Source organism: Tenrec ecaudatus, chromosome 4 (assembly GCF_050624435.1).
Source record: "Tenrec ecaudatus isolate mTenEca1 chromosome 4, mTenEca1.hap1, whole genome shotgun sequence".
NCBI lineage: Eukaryota > Metazoa > Chordata > Mammalia > Afrosoricida > Tenrecidae > Tenrec > Tenrec ecaudatus.
The window spans coordinates 91114517-91129367 of record NC_134533.1 but is presented as its reverse complement, the minus strand read 5'-3'; the positions used below and the strand labels follow the sequence as shown (position 1 = coordinate 91129367).

Genomic DNA, 14851 nt, shown 5'->3' with positions numbered 1-14851 from the left:
CAAGAAATAATAGAGGGTGAAAATGAGAAGGGTATCAGTGCGGTTGGACCTTTGAGGTGATTCTGACTCATCATGACTAGATAGAACAGAGTAGAACCTCCCCAGCGTGCTTTTGAAGCCAGAATCTTTAAAAGAGTTCATACTGAGGTCTTTCCCCCATGCATCCACTAGAACAGTGGTGCTCAGCCTTCCTAAAGCCGCAACCCTTTAATACAGTTCCTCATGTTGTGGTGATTCCTCCCCCCCCCCAGCCATAAAATTATTTTTTGTTGCTACTTCATCAATGTAATTTGGCTACTGTTATGAATTGGGCGACTCCTGTAAAGTGGTCATTCAACCCCCAAAAGGGTCACAACCCACAGGTTGAGAACTGAAGCTCTATGGGGTTCAACCGATAGCCTTGTGGTCAGCAGGCAGACTCATAACCGCTGGGTGACCAGGTCTCTCCATGTAGATGCAAACAGCATGATGCAAACTTTGCTAAAAATGCAAAGAAAATCGTTCTCCATCATGAGTTTAGAAGTTCTTTTTATTTTACTACTCACACTTTTCTATGTTACCCAGATTCCCTTATTCCAAATAAATAAACCAATGAAAAGAATCAAGTGTGAAAGTAAAGCAGGTGTAAATGCAGTGATGAGACCTAGAAAATATTACCTGAACCCAGAAATGAGGATGACCATCCCCAGTGGTACCTCACTCTGCCAAGCATAAACCCCAACATGATCTGAGAGAGGCACTTTGGTTCTGTTGTTTTCTTTTCAAATCTTAATTCCAACTATGAGAGAGAGAGAAAAGGTCAAGCAAACCCAAAATGAGGAATAGTCTGTGAAATATTGACCAGCAATCCTCAAAACTGTTCAACTGCAGTTGTGGGCCAAGAAATTGGTGCTGACTCACAGCTATCCTTTCAGACTAATGATAGAACTGTCTTCACAGGGTCTCCTAGGCAATAATCTTTATGAAGGGGGTTCTGGTTGTATAACGGTTACAGGTTGGACGGTTAACCACAAGATCAGCAGTTTGCAACCTCCAGTATGCTCCACGGAGAAAGATAACACTTTTTACTCCCATAAAGAATTACAGTCTCATTGGACATCCCCTAACAGAAGGGTCACAAGGAAGAGACGAGCCAGTCAGGTGCAGTATAGCACCGATGAAACATACAACTTTCCTCTAGTTCTTCAATGCTTTTTTCACACACACACTCCCAACTATCATGACCCCAATTCTACCTTACAAATCTGGCTAGACCAGAGCATGTACATGGGTACAGATCAGAGCTGGAAACACAGGAATCCAGGAAAGATAAAGCCCTCAGGCCAATATTGAGAGTAGTAATACCAGGAAGTTAAGGGGAAGGTGGGGGGATAAAGGGAGAACTGATCACAATGATTGACATATAACACCCTTCCATGGGGATGAACAACAGAAAAGTGGGTGAAGGGAGACATCGGTCAATGTAAGACATGACAAAATAATAATAATGTATACATTATCAAGGGTTCATGAGGGAGAGAGCATGGGGGAGGGAGAGGGAAAATGAGCCCTTGGTATCAGGGCTCTGGTATAAAGAAAATGTTTTGAAAATGAAGATGACAGCACATTATTTTTATAAAATGATTTTTTTTTATAAAAAGAAGAATTACAGTTTTGGAAATCCACAGGGGAAGTTCTACCCTGTCCTTTAACGTTGCTATGAGTCCTCACCTACTCAGTCACAGTGAGTTTATTCTGTATGAGAGCAGATGGTCCGGTCTTTTCTCCTGCAGAGCAGCCAGTGTGTCCTAACCTCCTGCCTTTGATTAGTAGCCAAGCACTTGACTGCTGCGCCACCAGAGCTCGTTGATCCAAACTGCCCAGGTCATCAGAAATGAGGGAAATTGAGAAAGCATCATAGCAAGAGAAGCTGAGGGAGACGGGATGACTATATACAATGTAGGACCCTGGATAGGTCCCGGAACAGAAAGAAAGCAAAGGAACAACAAGTGATCCAAATTGATGGTAAAGATGGTGTAGAAGGCCTGATAGGGTGTGACCAAGGGTAATGTAACCAAGAGGAATTACTGAAACTCTAATGAAGGCTGAACATGATAATGGGACAAGAGGAAAGTCAAAGGAACTAGAGCAAAGAATTAGGAGGTAAAGGACATTTATACAGGTCTAAATAAAGGCATGTACATATGCAAATATATTTATATATGAGGATGTGGAAATACATCTATGTGTATATATGTATAAATTTAGTATTAAGGTAGCAGATGGACATTGGGCCTCCACTCAAGTAGTCCCTCAATGCAAGAATACTTTGTACTGTTAAACTGGCATTGCATGATGCTCACCTTCCTGACAAAATCGCTGAAGACAAAGTGGGTGAATAAGCAAATGTGGTGAAGAAAGCTGATGGTGCCTGGCTATCAAAACATATAGCGTCTGGGGTCTTAAAGGCTTGAAGGTAAACAAGCGGCCATCAAGCTGAGAAGCAACAAAGCCCACATGGAAGGAGCACACCAGGCTGTGCAATCACGAGGTGATGAAGATATCCGTTATCCGGCATCAAAGAACAAAAAGTCATATTATTGTATGCTCACCTCCCTGATACGATCGCTGAAGACAAATGGGTGCATAAGCAAATGAGACGAAGAAAGCTGATGGTGCCTAGCTATCAAAAGATATAGCATCTGGGGTCTTAAAGGCTTGAAGGTAAACAAGCGGTCATCTAGCTCAGAAGCAAAAAGCCCACATGGAAGAAGCACACAAGCCTGTGCAATCACGAGGTGTCGAAGGGATCAGGTATCAGGCCTCATCAGAACAAAACATCATATTATTTTGAATGAGGGGAAGTGTGGGTTGGAAATCCAAAACCCATTTGTAGGCAATTGGACATCCCCTTACAGAAGGGTTGCGGGGAGGAGACAAGCCAGTCAGGGTGCAGTGTAGCAACGATGAAGCATACAACTTTCCACTAGTTCCTAAATGCTTCCTTTCCCCCCACCCCCACCCGCTATCATGATCCCAATTCTACCTTACAAATCTGGCTAGACCAGAGGATGTACACTGGTACAGATAGAAACTGGAAACACAGGGAATCCAGAGCGGATGATTCCTTCAGGACCAGGGGTGAGAGTGGCAATACCAGGAGGGTGGAGGGAGAGTGGATGGAAAGGGGGAACCGATGACAAGGATCTACATATAATCTCCTCCCTGAGGAACGGACAACAGAAAAATGGGTGAAGGGAGATGTTGGCCAGTGCAAGATATGACAAAATAATAATTTCTAAATTATCAAGGGTTCATGAGAGAGGTGGAGGGAGGGACAAAAATGAGGAGCTGGTGCCAGGGGCTTAAGTGGAGAGCAAATGTTTTAAGAATAATGAGAGCAATGATTGTACAAATGTGCTTTACACAATTGATGTATGTACGGATTGTGATAAGATTTGTATGAGCCCCTAATAAAATGATTTTTTAAAAACACTTGTCAAATTGAAACATTGGATGAATTCATGTTGCTATAAACAAAACAAAAAACTAATGGAACTGAAACAAAATCCAGAACTTAGTTCTCAGTAATGTCGCAATGTTAGCTTCTCCAATGTCCCCTGAAAAAGCAAGAGCCTCACAATAGAGGAAACTGGTGGGGGACATCTGGAAACCCTCTGGATTGCTTTGTAAATTTTCTCTCAATCAATGGTGAAATCTCAGACACTATGACCCTCCGAGCCCCCTGGAGCTTGGAGCTGAACACACCCCCATGGCTCAACGCTCAGCCAAATTATAGGCCTATAAGATGAGCAATAACCCCGGGGAAATGCGCACTACTTACATCAACCAACCATGCGAGAGCCAAAGAATGGTTCTTGCCCAGGAGGACAGCACGGGAGGCCAGAAGGAAAAGGGTGGATGGGGACGATAAACCCAGGAACTGCCCAGAAATGAGATGTGTATAAATTGTTGGACGGAAAAACCAATTTGCTCTGTTAAGTTTCACCCAAATCATAATACATATGTTTCAAAGAAAAATTAAAAACTTACTTTAAAAAATAAAAGATAAACAGGGAGGCATTTCCTTGCTAGGAGGCTTTGAGCTAACCAATATAGCAAAGCAGGAACTAGAAAATTCATCAAAAACTGGACAGACACAATAGCTCTTCCTGTGACACGGAATCACTGCCAGAACAGGGACCTTATCCATGGACAGCTAAACGCAGTCGAGAAATAGGGTAAAGAAACCACCACCCCACTCCCCTCAAAGAAGTGAGCTGAGTGGGTCTAAAGGCATTTCTTTACATCATGGAAAAGGCACCATTCCCATGGTGTCCAAATACACCAGCAATCCAGCTCTGAGGTAGTCTAGTGAACTACTCTACAGGGAAGCTTATCTTGCCCTGCCTGTGCTGGCACGTGCCAATAGGAGCCTCTCAGACTCTATGCAAATGAGAAGAACAGTGCTCTCAGAAGAACTGCTAGTGCAAGGATCAAACTCAGTGCCCCTCCTGCTGCCTGTCCGCATCACTATTGCCCCACGCAAGAGTGGAGGTCCACAGCCCCACACCCTCAACCTGACAGTGGCCCAGAGATGAGTCTCATTCATCTCCATCCTCAGTGCCCAAGGCATGACAGGGTCACCATAAATGTTTAGTAAATGACTAAAGAATGAATGAAATGGGTGTTCTGAGCTTGCAAAGGGGATCAGGAAATGCAATTACACAAAGCCATTGGTACAAGCTAAATATGAAGCTCTTTAAAAAGAGCTTCCTTCTCTTTCTCTTCCTCTCCAGGATCATCCCAGCCCAAATGTGGAAGTTCTTGAAAGGGAACAAAGCCAATCCGGAGCAGGACTTCATTTTACAAGTGTAGTTAAAATGTGCACTGAAGCTGGCCTCCACCCATCAGCTGGGACTTCCACAGGCCACGCTGCCCAAGGCAGCACAACACACAAAGCTTACCGACTATGTAAATGTAAAGCTCACAAAGAACTCACTTCCTGATTTTTTTTTTTTTTTTGGTCTCTGGTCAAATCTTACCTTACTTAAGTTTTTTTCTTAGGTCTAAACCTAAATACAACTTTCTTTCACTCTGTCCACACCAGTGCTTCCTAACCCACTTGCCCTCATCTATTTTTCTCCATAACTCCTACAAACACTAGATAAATACATCGCGGGTTATGTATTTCTCCCTCCTGAAATAAAAGCTCCACAAAAGCAAGGGCTTTGTGTTCTTCCCTGCTCTGTCAGGGAGCGCAGATGGAATGATTCTGGACCCACAGTAGGAGGCACTCGCTAGAGAGTGTTGTGCTGCATTTGGAACATCAAGTCACACTGCTATTGGGTAGAAATTACCTTGGAAGGACAAACTGAAACTGCTTTTTGTCACTTGGGCCTTCAAAATCTCCCACATGCCTCAGCAGTTGGTAAGCAGGTAAGGGAAGGAATTCACTTGCTTCTTTCATTTAGTCATAAGACAGGCCTCTGCTTTGCCTTACAGAGGATGCTGAGAAATCTTTGAATGGTGAGACTTTTCTGAACTTTCTGATGAGTGATGCTTCTATAAACTTAGGGGAAATTTCCTTCCACTGTGGAGGGCTTCTCTACTGCAAACCATGCTGGCACCGACAGCACAGTAAGTCTCTCATTCATATTCTACCGCACTGAGATGACGCAAAGCAAGCAGAGCCCTGGGGGACATCAATCGGCCCTGCTGCCAGCACACAAGACCTGACTCATGCCTTCTGTGCAGGGGGGGATTGATTTGGCCTCTGGTAACCCCCACACAAGCCAGCCCCAGGACTAAGAGCTTGGACCGTTGTGAGCAAACAAACAAGGGTGTCGTTCTTATTCCTGAACTAGTTAGACCTAAAAACCTAGATGCCCCACTGTCTGCTGATAGGGGCATGAGCTCTTGGTTGGTACATGGTGTCTATTTCTGCTTCACATTCTCACTGGGTGAGCCCAGGCAAAGCCTGGCACATATCAAGCGGTTTTAAAAGTTCATGGGGGAAATTCCACTCCATTTTCATCCAAGTGTTCCCTGAAAATTTAAATCCCCTCCCTTGTACGTAAGCCCAAGGGTCCCCGTGACGGGTGTGTTAAACAGTGGGCTGCTAACAGCAGCATCCATGATTCAAACCCACCCGCTGCTCCAACGGTGAAAGATGAAGCTGTCTGCTCCTGTAAAGATGTGCAGTCTTGAAAATCCAGTGAAACCATTCTACTCTGTCTTCGATTGTCACTAGGAATCAGAATCAACTCGATGGTAAAGGGTCTTCATTCATAATCTTGGTAGCATTGACTGACAATGTAGGTAGCTATGTTTAGTCATACACAAAGGGAATGCAAATATTTAAACAGATTGATTCAACTCATTCAGAAAGGATTCACTGAGGTTGTATTAGATATTGGGCCCTGTGGGATATCAAAGTGGAAAAAGAAGTCTCTTATATTTTATTAGGCAATTTAGACAGCAAGTAAATAAGAAACCTCTGGCAGGGGAACACCGCTGGACTGATGCTGCAGAACCTAGCTTTGAACAAGGGATTCTTCAATCTAATACCAAATCACAAGAAACAAAAGACAAAATGGAAGTCCTGGAGTTCACATTTTTAAAAATATGTGCATCAAAGAGCTTATTCAATAAAGTGAATAAACAACCTATATCCCAAACATTTAACTGTGTTCATGTAGAATACATACACAGACCAAGGGGCAGTTGTCCAAACAGAGCAAAAGGATACTGCTTAGTTTAAGATCAGAGAAGGTGTATGTAAGGGTTGTTTCCTTTTACCACACTATTTCATCTGTATGCTGAGCAAATTATCTAAGCAGCTGGACTATATGGAGGTGGGGGAGAAGCACAGAAACAGGATTGGAGGAAAACTCATTAATGACCTGTGATATGCAAATGAAACAACCTTGCTTGCTGAAAGTGGAAAGAAGCCGAAGCCCTTACGAATGAAGATCAAAGACTAAAGTCGCCTCCAGTACGGATTACATCTCAATATAAAGGAAGCAAAAGTCCTCATGACTAGACCTGTAAGCAACCTCACGACAAATGGAGAAACTGTTGATGTAGTCAAAGGACTTTGTTTTATTTGGATCTACCATCAATACCCAAGGAAGCAGCAGTCAAGAATTCAAATGATCGCTTCACCAAAGAGATTTAAGCAGCCAACAAACACATGAAGAAATGATCGTGACCATTAGCCATTAGGGAGATGAGACATCATCACACCCTAGCATTACTAGCCAATTTCCAAAACAACCACAAGCAACAATGAATGGTGAGAGCGACTTTCAGCCATTTGGGGTTCTGACTCTGGACCCTGCATTTGGCTTGCCTCTGCCTGATCTCTGTTCTTGTCACTTGAGTCACAGTCTCTCATTTGTCCTTTCATCAGCTTCCTCAACTTTGTGGATGAAGAGGATCCTACAGACAACATGACTGAACTTCACATTTGGAAGTTAACAGCATTCACAACCATGTAAGTTGTTGCCTCAGAAAGTTAGGAGTTCCTTGAAACTTTGCAATGAGTTCCATAACCCAGTGACATGAGGCAATATGCTAAGGTGGTTAACAACAGGGAAAATGTAGCGGCAAAATATCTTGGAAATGTTTGACATTTGGGACAACTTTAACTTCCACCTCCTTGGGACTAGCCTGGTATTAATTATTCTAAAATAAGTTCTTATCACAATTTCATACTTTACCAAGCATGATGTCCTTTTCCAGGGATTGGTCTTTCCTGATAACATGTCCAAAAGTATGTGAAAGGAAATCTCAATTCTAGGGAGCATTCTGGTTGTACTTCTTCCAAGACAGATCTATTTGTTCTTCTGGCAGTCCATGGTACTTTCAATATTCCTCGCCAACACCAACATTCAAATCTAGCAATTCTTCTTCAGTTTTCTTTATTCAGTGTCCAACTTTAATATGCATATGAGACAGATGAAAGTACCCTGGCTTGGGTCATGGGCAGCTTAGTCCTGAAACTGAAGTTCTTGATCTTCAACACTATAAAGACATATTGTGCAGCAGGTTTGCCTAATGCAATATGTTGTTTGACTTCTCAACTGTTGCTTCTATGAGCATTGATTCAAACAAATTGAAGTCCTTGGCAACTTCAATCCTTTTTCCATTCATAATGATAATATAGCGTGTGTGTGTGTGTTTATATAATGGGACCACTATTGCAAACTCAAGAAAATATGTTCATATAAAACCATACCTTAATGGTGACCTGGATTGGGGGTACAGGGGGAAGGGTGATATCACTTCACAAAGTAAAGGGGAGACACATATTAATTTGGGTGAAGGAAAAGGCAATACACAATAAGAGAGAGATCAATAAAAAAGAGTATCAAGACAAAGGGAGGCATTGGAAGGATTTCAGAAGTCAAAAGCAACAGAGGCAAATTTATTATATATACAATCCTAAAATATCAGTAATAATAATTGACAAGTGGATCCACACACACACACACACACACACACACACACACACAAATTGAACAAGTGTGGGAAGGAGGATGAGATTATACCCACAAAAGTATATATGTTTGACAAAGGCATTTCTACTATATATCTATCTATATATGCTTCAAACATATTTAGGAATTTAGTAGAGCACACAGGGGAGTGACTCACTTGGTCTGGGGGGTCTATAATCTCTGAGGGACAGTAAAGTCAATTGCTATAACTTTAGTCAACATTTCACAAAAACAAAGTTCTAAATCCTACTTTGGAGTGTAGTGACTGGGGTCTTAAAAGTTCATGAGTTGACTTTCATGAAGAAGGTGACAGAGTGACACATACCAGAGGGACTCTGAAGAATTCAGCCCAGGAGAGGTACTTAGAGGAAAATTCAATGCTGCTGGAATGCAGGAGGAGTGTTATAAAGATAAGTAGGCACAGACCCACAGGGCTTTAAGGGGGTAGGAGTTTTGGGCTTACCTCAGTGGAGGCTGGCTGGGGCTTGACCTTGGCCCCACCACTGTCTCTGCTGGAGCTGGGACCATTTGGAGCCCGTAGGGTGGCTTGGTCTCAACACAGCCACAATTTGCCGCCACCTGCCTTGGGGCAGGGACAGGACTCTTGCAGCTCTATGGGCAGGGATGGGGTTCAGCTACATTGTTACTTTTGTTTCTATCTCTGCTCTCTATCCTCCCTAAGTCTTGGAGGGCTGTGCAGGGGCTTTTTCTCAACACAGCCACAGCTTGCTGCCTCCTCAGGCAAAGGACTAAACACTTGAAGCTCCACTGGCAGGGATAGGGACTCAGCTACATTGTTGCTTTTGTTTTCCTCTCTTCTCTATGTCCCTCAGTCTCAGCGAGCTTACTTTTTTCCCCCTCCTCTTTGTCTCTTTCCTGTGCTCTCACACTCCACTGCCAACCTCCAGACCACTCCCCTTAGCCTAGGGCATTTATGCCTGTGCCACACCCAGCTAGGTGAGCTCCACCCTGTGCAGTTAGCCTGAGGCTCAGAAAAGCTCTGCTGACCTCCACCATGGGATGCTCTGCCCAACTTCTTACCATGGAATTCCTGCCTGTGTCCCTGGGGGCCTAAGGCAGCTCGGCCAACACTCCTCAGCGTTCCAAGCTGCTGCAGGAACCTCTGCCCAACCTCCACAACACCAAAGCAGGCAACCCACCAGCCTTCTGGGGCACTTCCCTGAGAGGGAAGCCACAGGAGGATAAAGTGATAAATTAATTCCATAGTGAAATTAGCTATAGGCAGTTCAAAGAAGCATTCCTACAAGTCTCCCAGAGAGAGCAAGTGCTCTTCAACTCCCTAGAAAATGGCACATGGCTCCTCTAAATCGCAATGCAAACAGCCATCAGCCCCAACAACCTCAACGAAAAAAAGGAGAAACAAAAGTCAATGGCAAAAGATGTCCGGAACATAACAACATGTATAGAAGAAGCAGACCTTAAGTTGCAAGAGAAAGAAATTTTCAGAATGCTGCTTGGAGTCATACAGGATATGAGGGAAACAATACAGGAAAAGGCTGATATGATAGAGGAGATAAAGGCCATACACTAAAGGGAAATACAGGAGCTTAGAGAGGAGATAACAAACACCAGTAGCAGAAACATCGACCTCGAGAATCAACTGGAGGAAGCAGAGAATCACATCTGTGACTTGTAGGACAGCCAAGCAGATTTTAACAAACATCAACAAAAAACCATTAAGATCATCAGAGAAGCTGAAGAAAACCTAAGAGGTGTGTCTGATGCTATGAAGTGGAACAACATTAGAATTATTGGCTTACCAGAAAAAGACACATCAAAGAAATCATCTGCAACAATAGTGAGAGAATTCTTGGAGGAAAACTTCCCCAGCTTAATGAATGTAAACCAGGCAACCAACCATTCAGGAGATTGAAAGAACACCAGCTAGACTGAATCCCAAGAAGAAGTCACCAAGGCACATAATAGTTAAACTATTCAACTTTGAGGAAAAGGAGAATATCATGAGAGCAGCTAGGGAAAAACAAGCAATCATATATAAAGGCTCCTAAAAAAGAATATGCTCAGGCCTATCAGCAGAAACGATGAAGAAGAGGTGAGAGTGGAGTAACATATTCCAAAAAGTGAAGGAAAACAATGCAAACCCAAGAATACTCTACCCAGCCAAATTATCAATCAAGATTGATGGAAAAGTAAGAGTCTTCCCAGACAGGGAAAAACTCAAAGAATACGTTAGAAGAAACCCAGCCCTACATAAGATCCTTGCCAACCCAGTATGGGCAGAAGAACAACACTCACCAAGCATAAATAAGAGACCGCTATATAGAACAACTTCACCCAGAGGGTAACAAAGACAATTGGATTAAAAAGCTGTGGTATATACATACAATGGAGTACTAAAGCATTGCTAAAAAGCAGTGATGAACTGTAAGAAGGACATCAGTGCATGGGAAGAACTGGAGGAAATCATGCTAAGCAAAGTAAGTCAAGCACAGAAAGAAAAGTACAAGAGTCCACTGAGGTAAGTTTTTAAAAATGCAAAAGGGGTATAGGGAAAAAGCTACTTTATACAAACATTCCTGGGGTGAGGACCAGGTAATATGGCAGGGCCCAGACCAAATACAGGGATACACAAAGTAGACAACTAAAAAAGGAGATGGGGAAAGGGAAATAAATAAATAAATGGGTAGTGGGGGCACAGGGCACTAACCCACCTAAGGGGAGGGTATTGTTTATATCTCCACAGGGAAAGAGGGACCAGTGCTCCAAGATGTGAATGCAACATGCCAGTGTGGAGTAGGGAACCAGTGGAGAGGTCTGGGGGGGCTGGCCCCAATCCCAACTAATAAGTGGACACCTGCCCCACCCCCCTGAAGAATTTATTTCAAAGGATGGCATTGAATCTGCAGCTCCAGGAAAGGGACATATCTGATGGGAGCACACAGAGCAGATGAAGGGGGAGTAGGAGACAGTGGAGCATATCCTGACCCACCATGCAATGAGGACAATGGTTCCAACTAGAGCAGTCAATCCACAGAAAGGACCACATGGCAGTCCCACTAAGACATGATGCCCCTCACGGACTCATAGCCCTACAGGGGACAACACCAGAGACACAGCGTGGGAATTGAAACTGATCTGAACCCGCCATTCCGAGGCAAAACACTAAGGGGGTGCAACAGAACAACAAGGGAATGGAGTGGTGAGGTCCCCAGGAAATGCTGATGGTGGACTTTGGGGCCAGACTAGAAAACACTCCTAAAGGCCAACAAAGAATCGAACTAATTACAAGCTCTTCTTTCTTGTTGTGTTTGGTTTTTTGTCATTGGTTTGTTGCTGTTGTTGTTGTTGTTTTGTTCTATATTGTTGCTTGGTTTTGATCTGTCTTGTTTTTGTGAATGTTATTAATCTCTGCAGGTCTGTCTAAATAAGATAGGCTGGATGAACAATCTAGAGGAGAAAACAATGGGACTGACAGTTCCGGAGGAACATGGGAGAGGGGGACATGGGGGGGAAAGTAGTGGTGTTAACAAACCCAGGAACAAGGGAACAAAAAGTAATCCAAATCAGTGGTGAAGAGGGTGTAGGAGGCCTGGTAGGGTGTGATCAAGGGTAATGTAACTGAGAGGAATTACTGAAACCCAAATGAAGGTTGAACATAATAGTGGGACAAGAGGAAAGTCAAAGGAAATAGAGGAAAGAACTAGGAGGCAAAGGGCATTTATAGAGGTCTAAATAAAGGCATGTACATATGCAAATATATTTATATATGAGGATGGGGAAATAGATCTAGGTGCATATATTTATAGGTGTAGTATTAAAGTAGCAGAAGGACATTGGGCCTCCACTCATGTACTCCTTCAATGCAAAAATACTTTCTTCTATTAAATTGGCACTCACCTTCCCAACACAACCACTGAAGACAAAGCTGGTGAATTAAAAAAGTGGTGAAGAAAGCTGATGGTACCCAGTTATCAAAGATAAAGCATCTGGGGTCTTGAAGGCTTAAAGGTAAACAAGTGGCCATCTTGCTCAGAAGCAACAAAGCCCACATGAAAGAAACACACCACGCTGTGTGATCACGAGGTACCGAAGGGATCAGTTATCAGGCATCAAAGAACAAAAAATCATATCATTGTGTGCTCACCTCCCTGATACGATCATTGAAGACAAATGGGTGCAAAAGCAAATGTTGCAAAGAAAGCTGATGGTGCCCGGCTATCAAAAGATATAGTGTCTGGGGTCTTAAAGGCTTAAATATAAACTAGTACAACTACTATGGAAAACAATTGCTCAAAAAGTTAAACTTAGAACTATCCTTTATCTAGTAACCCTACCCCGATGTTGGAATTCACAGCAGGACCACACAGTGAAACTTTTACACCAACAATCTATGTCACACTATTCATAAAAGCCAAGAGGTGAAAATAACCTAACTATCCATCTACAGATAAATATATTTTTAAAAGACACAAAATTAGCACCATCAAGTCAATGCCAACTCATAGTGACCCTACAGGACAGTGTAGAACTGCCCCTATGACATTCTGAGACTGTAAGTGTTAATGGCAGTAGAAAGCCTCATCTTTCTCCTGAGGAGTGGCTGGTGGTTTCGAACTTCAGACGTTGAGGACCACTGCCAAACTTGAACCTACTACCCCACCAAGGCTCCCTACAGATAAATACTTAGCAAAATATGGTGTACAATGGACTGGTGTTTGGTCATCAAAAGAAAATGAAGTCTTTACAAATGTGACAATATGGATGAACCTTGAAAATATTATGTTGAATAAAATAATTCACATAAAAGGATAAACACTGTATGAACCTGACTAGGTAAAATATCTCGACGAGGCAATTATATAGAGCCGAAAGATTATTAGTGGTTTCCAGGGATTGGAAGGAAGGTGGTCATTCTTAGGGGGTACAGAGTTTCATTCTTTGAATGATGGCAGAGTCATTGAGAAGCACTAAGGGATGATGTTTGCACAGCATGGTGGATATAATCAGTGCCACTAAATTGTAAATGTAAAAAGTGTTTCATTAAGCAACTGTAAAAATATATAATATTTTATTACAATTAAATGTATTCACTATTTTAATCACTGTGAAAGAATTCTAAAGGTCAGGTAAGATATCTGTATAATTCTATACCCTACTAAAAGACCTCTACGAAAGGAGGCATCCCAAATGTTCTAAAACAAGCAGTGTTTCTTTATATGTCTAACTGCCCCGCCATCCTGATCCTTCATTCCAGAACAGCGGCTATCAGAAGTCCACCCACCCAAACCAACTGCCACCCAATGACCATCCAAAGCACAACAATTAGTCTTGATTCACCTGTAGAAACAGAGGAAGCAGGAGAATCAAGAGTTGGAGGAGGACATGGAATGTCATTCATTGTCTCCATCAATAACTGCCTCCTTACCACAGCACCAGGAGAACTGGGGAGTGTCTCACTGCCACTATTGAACATGTTGACCGAAGTCTACAGATGAATCCTGATTGAAAAGAAGAGAATGCAGAGCAGACTTTGAACTTCTCATGGAACCCAGACTTTCTAAAGCCAATGGGGCTGGATGAACCCCTTAAACTATTGCCATAAGATAACCTCTTAAAAACTTAAATTAGAAAAAGAACCAACTTTAAATTTAAAATATCCCCTGAAGTCTTCTCAAAATCAGCTTAGCTCGTAAAATTAAATGACGGCCTGGAGCCTTGTGCTTTGGGAACCATCTATGCAGGATCAAAATGGTAACAGCAACCCTGAAAGATTACACAGACACCTTAGGGGGCAGAGGGTTTCCGCTAGTGAAGGAGGGGACACTCACAGAAGGAGGGTACGTGCGGCTGCACAACTTGAAACATGCCTTCGATGCCACGAAAGCGTGCGTTTAGACACAGTTGAGTGGTCACTACCAAGGCTTTTGGAACACGGTTTCTGATTTGCTGTGGACATGACCACAGACAATTTCCCAGGAGGCTTTTGTCTTTCTGCTGCCTTCCTAGCACAACACCAATTGGGAACATCTATTGCTGAGATCGACACTAACAGAACTATTGAAGCTACACATTTCCTACAAGTTTTATCTTATCATTATATTCAAGAAAAGTTTGTTTCTGGGCTACTTTTTCAAGCCCTGAGATTAATGCCTACTGGGTAGTATCTTGACAACGGCGGTGGATTTTAGCGTGAATTCCTTTAAAAGGGGCAATCTTGAAGAAAAATGTCTACAAGATATAGAGGAATTAAATAGGAACTGTTGGGTGGCAAATGAAAGACATGTAAAAATTCCTTAAATAAAATTGGTTGACATTAAATAAGATTTGCAAAATAAAAACTTTTACAATGTAGAAAAAAACAGTTGATCTGGTGTGTGTTTTACTGT

General features: G+C 42.7%; 1 non-coding gene across 1 annotated transcript; it reads left to right on the top strand.

Annotated features, from left to right (window-relative positions):
• Positions 1–14371: 14371 nt before the first annotated feature.
• On the top strand, positions 14372–14494 carry LOC142447713 (small nucleolar RNA SNORA32). The gene has a single exon (XR_012784373.1). It is a non-coding gene; the product is annotated as a small nucleolar RNA SNORA32 (small nucleolar RNA).
• The last annotated feature ends 357 nt before the right edge of the window (positions 14495–14851 follow it).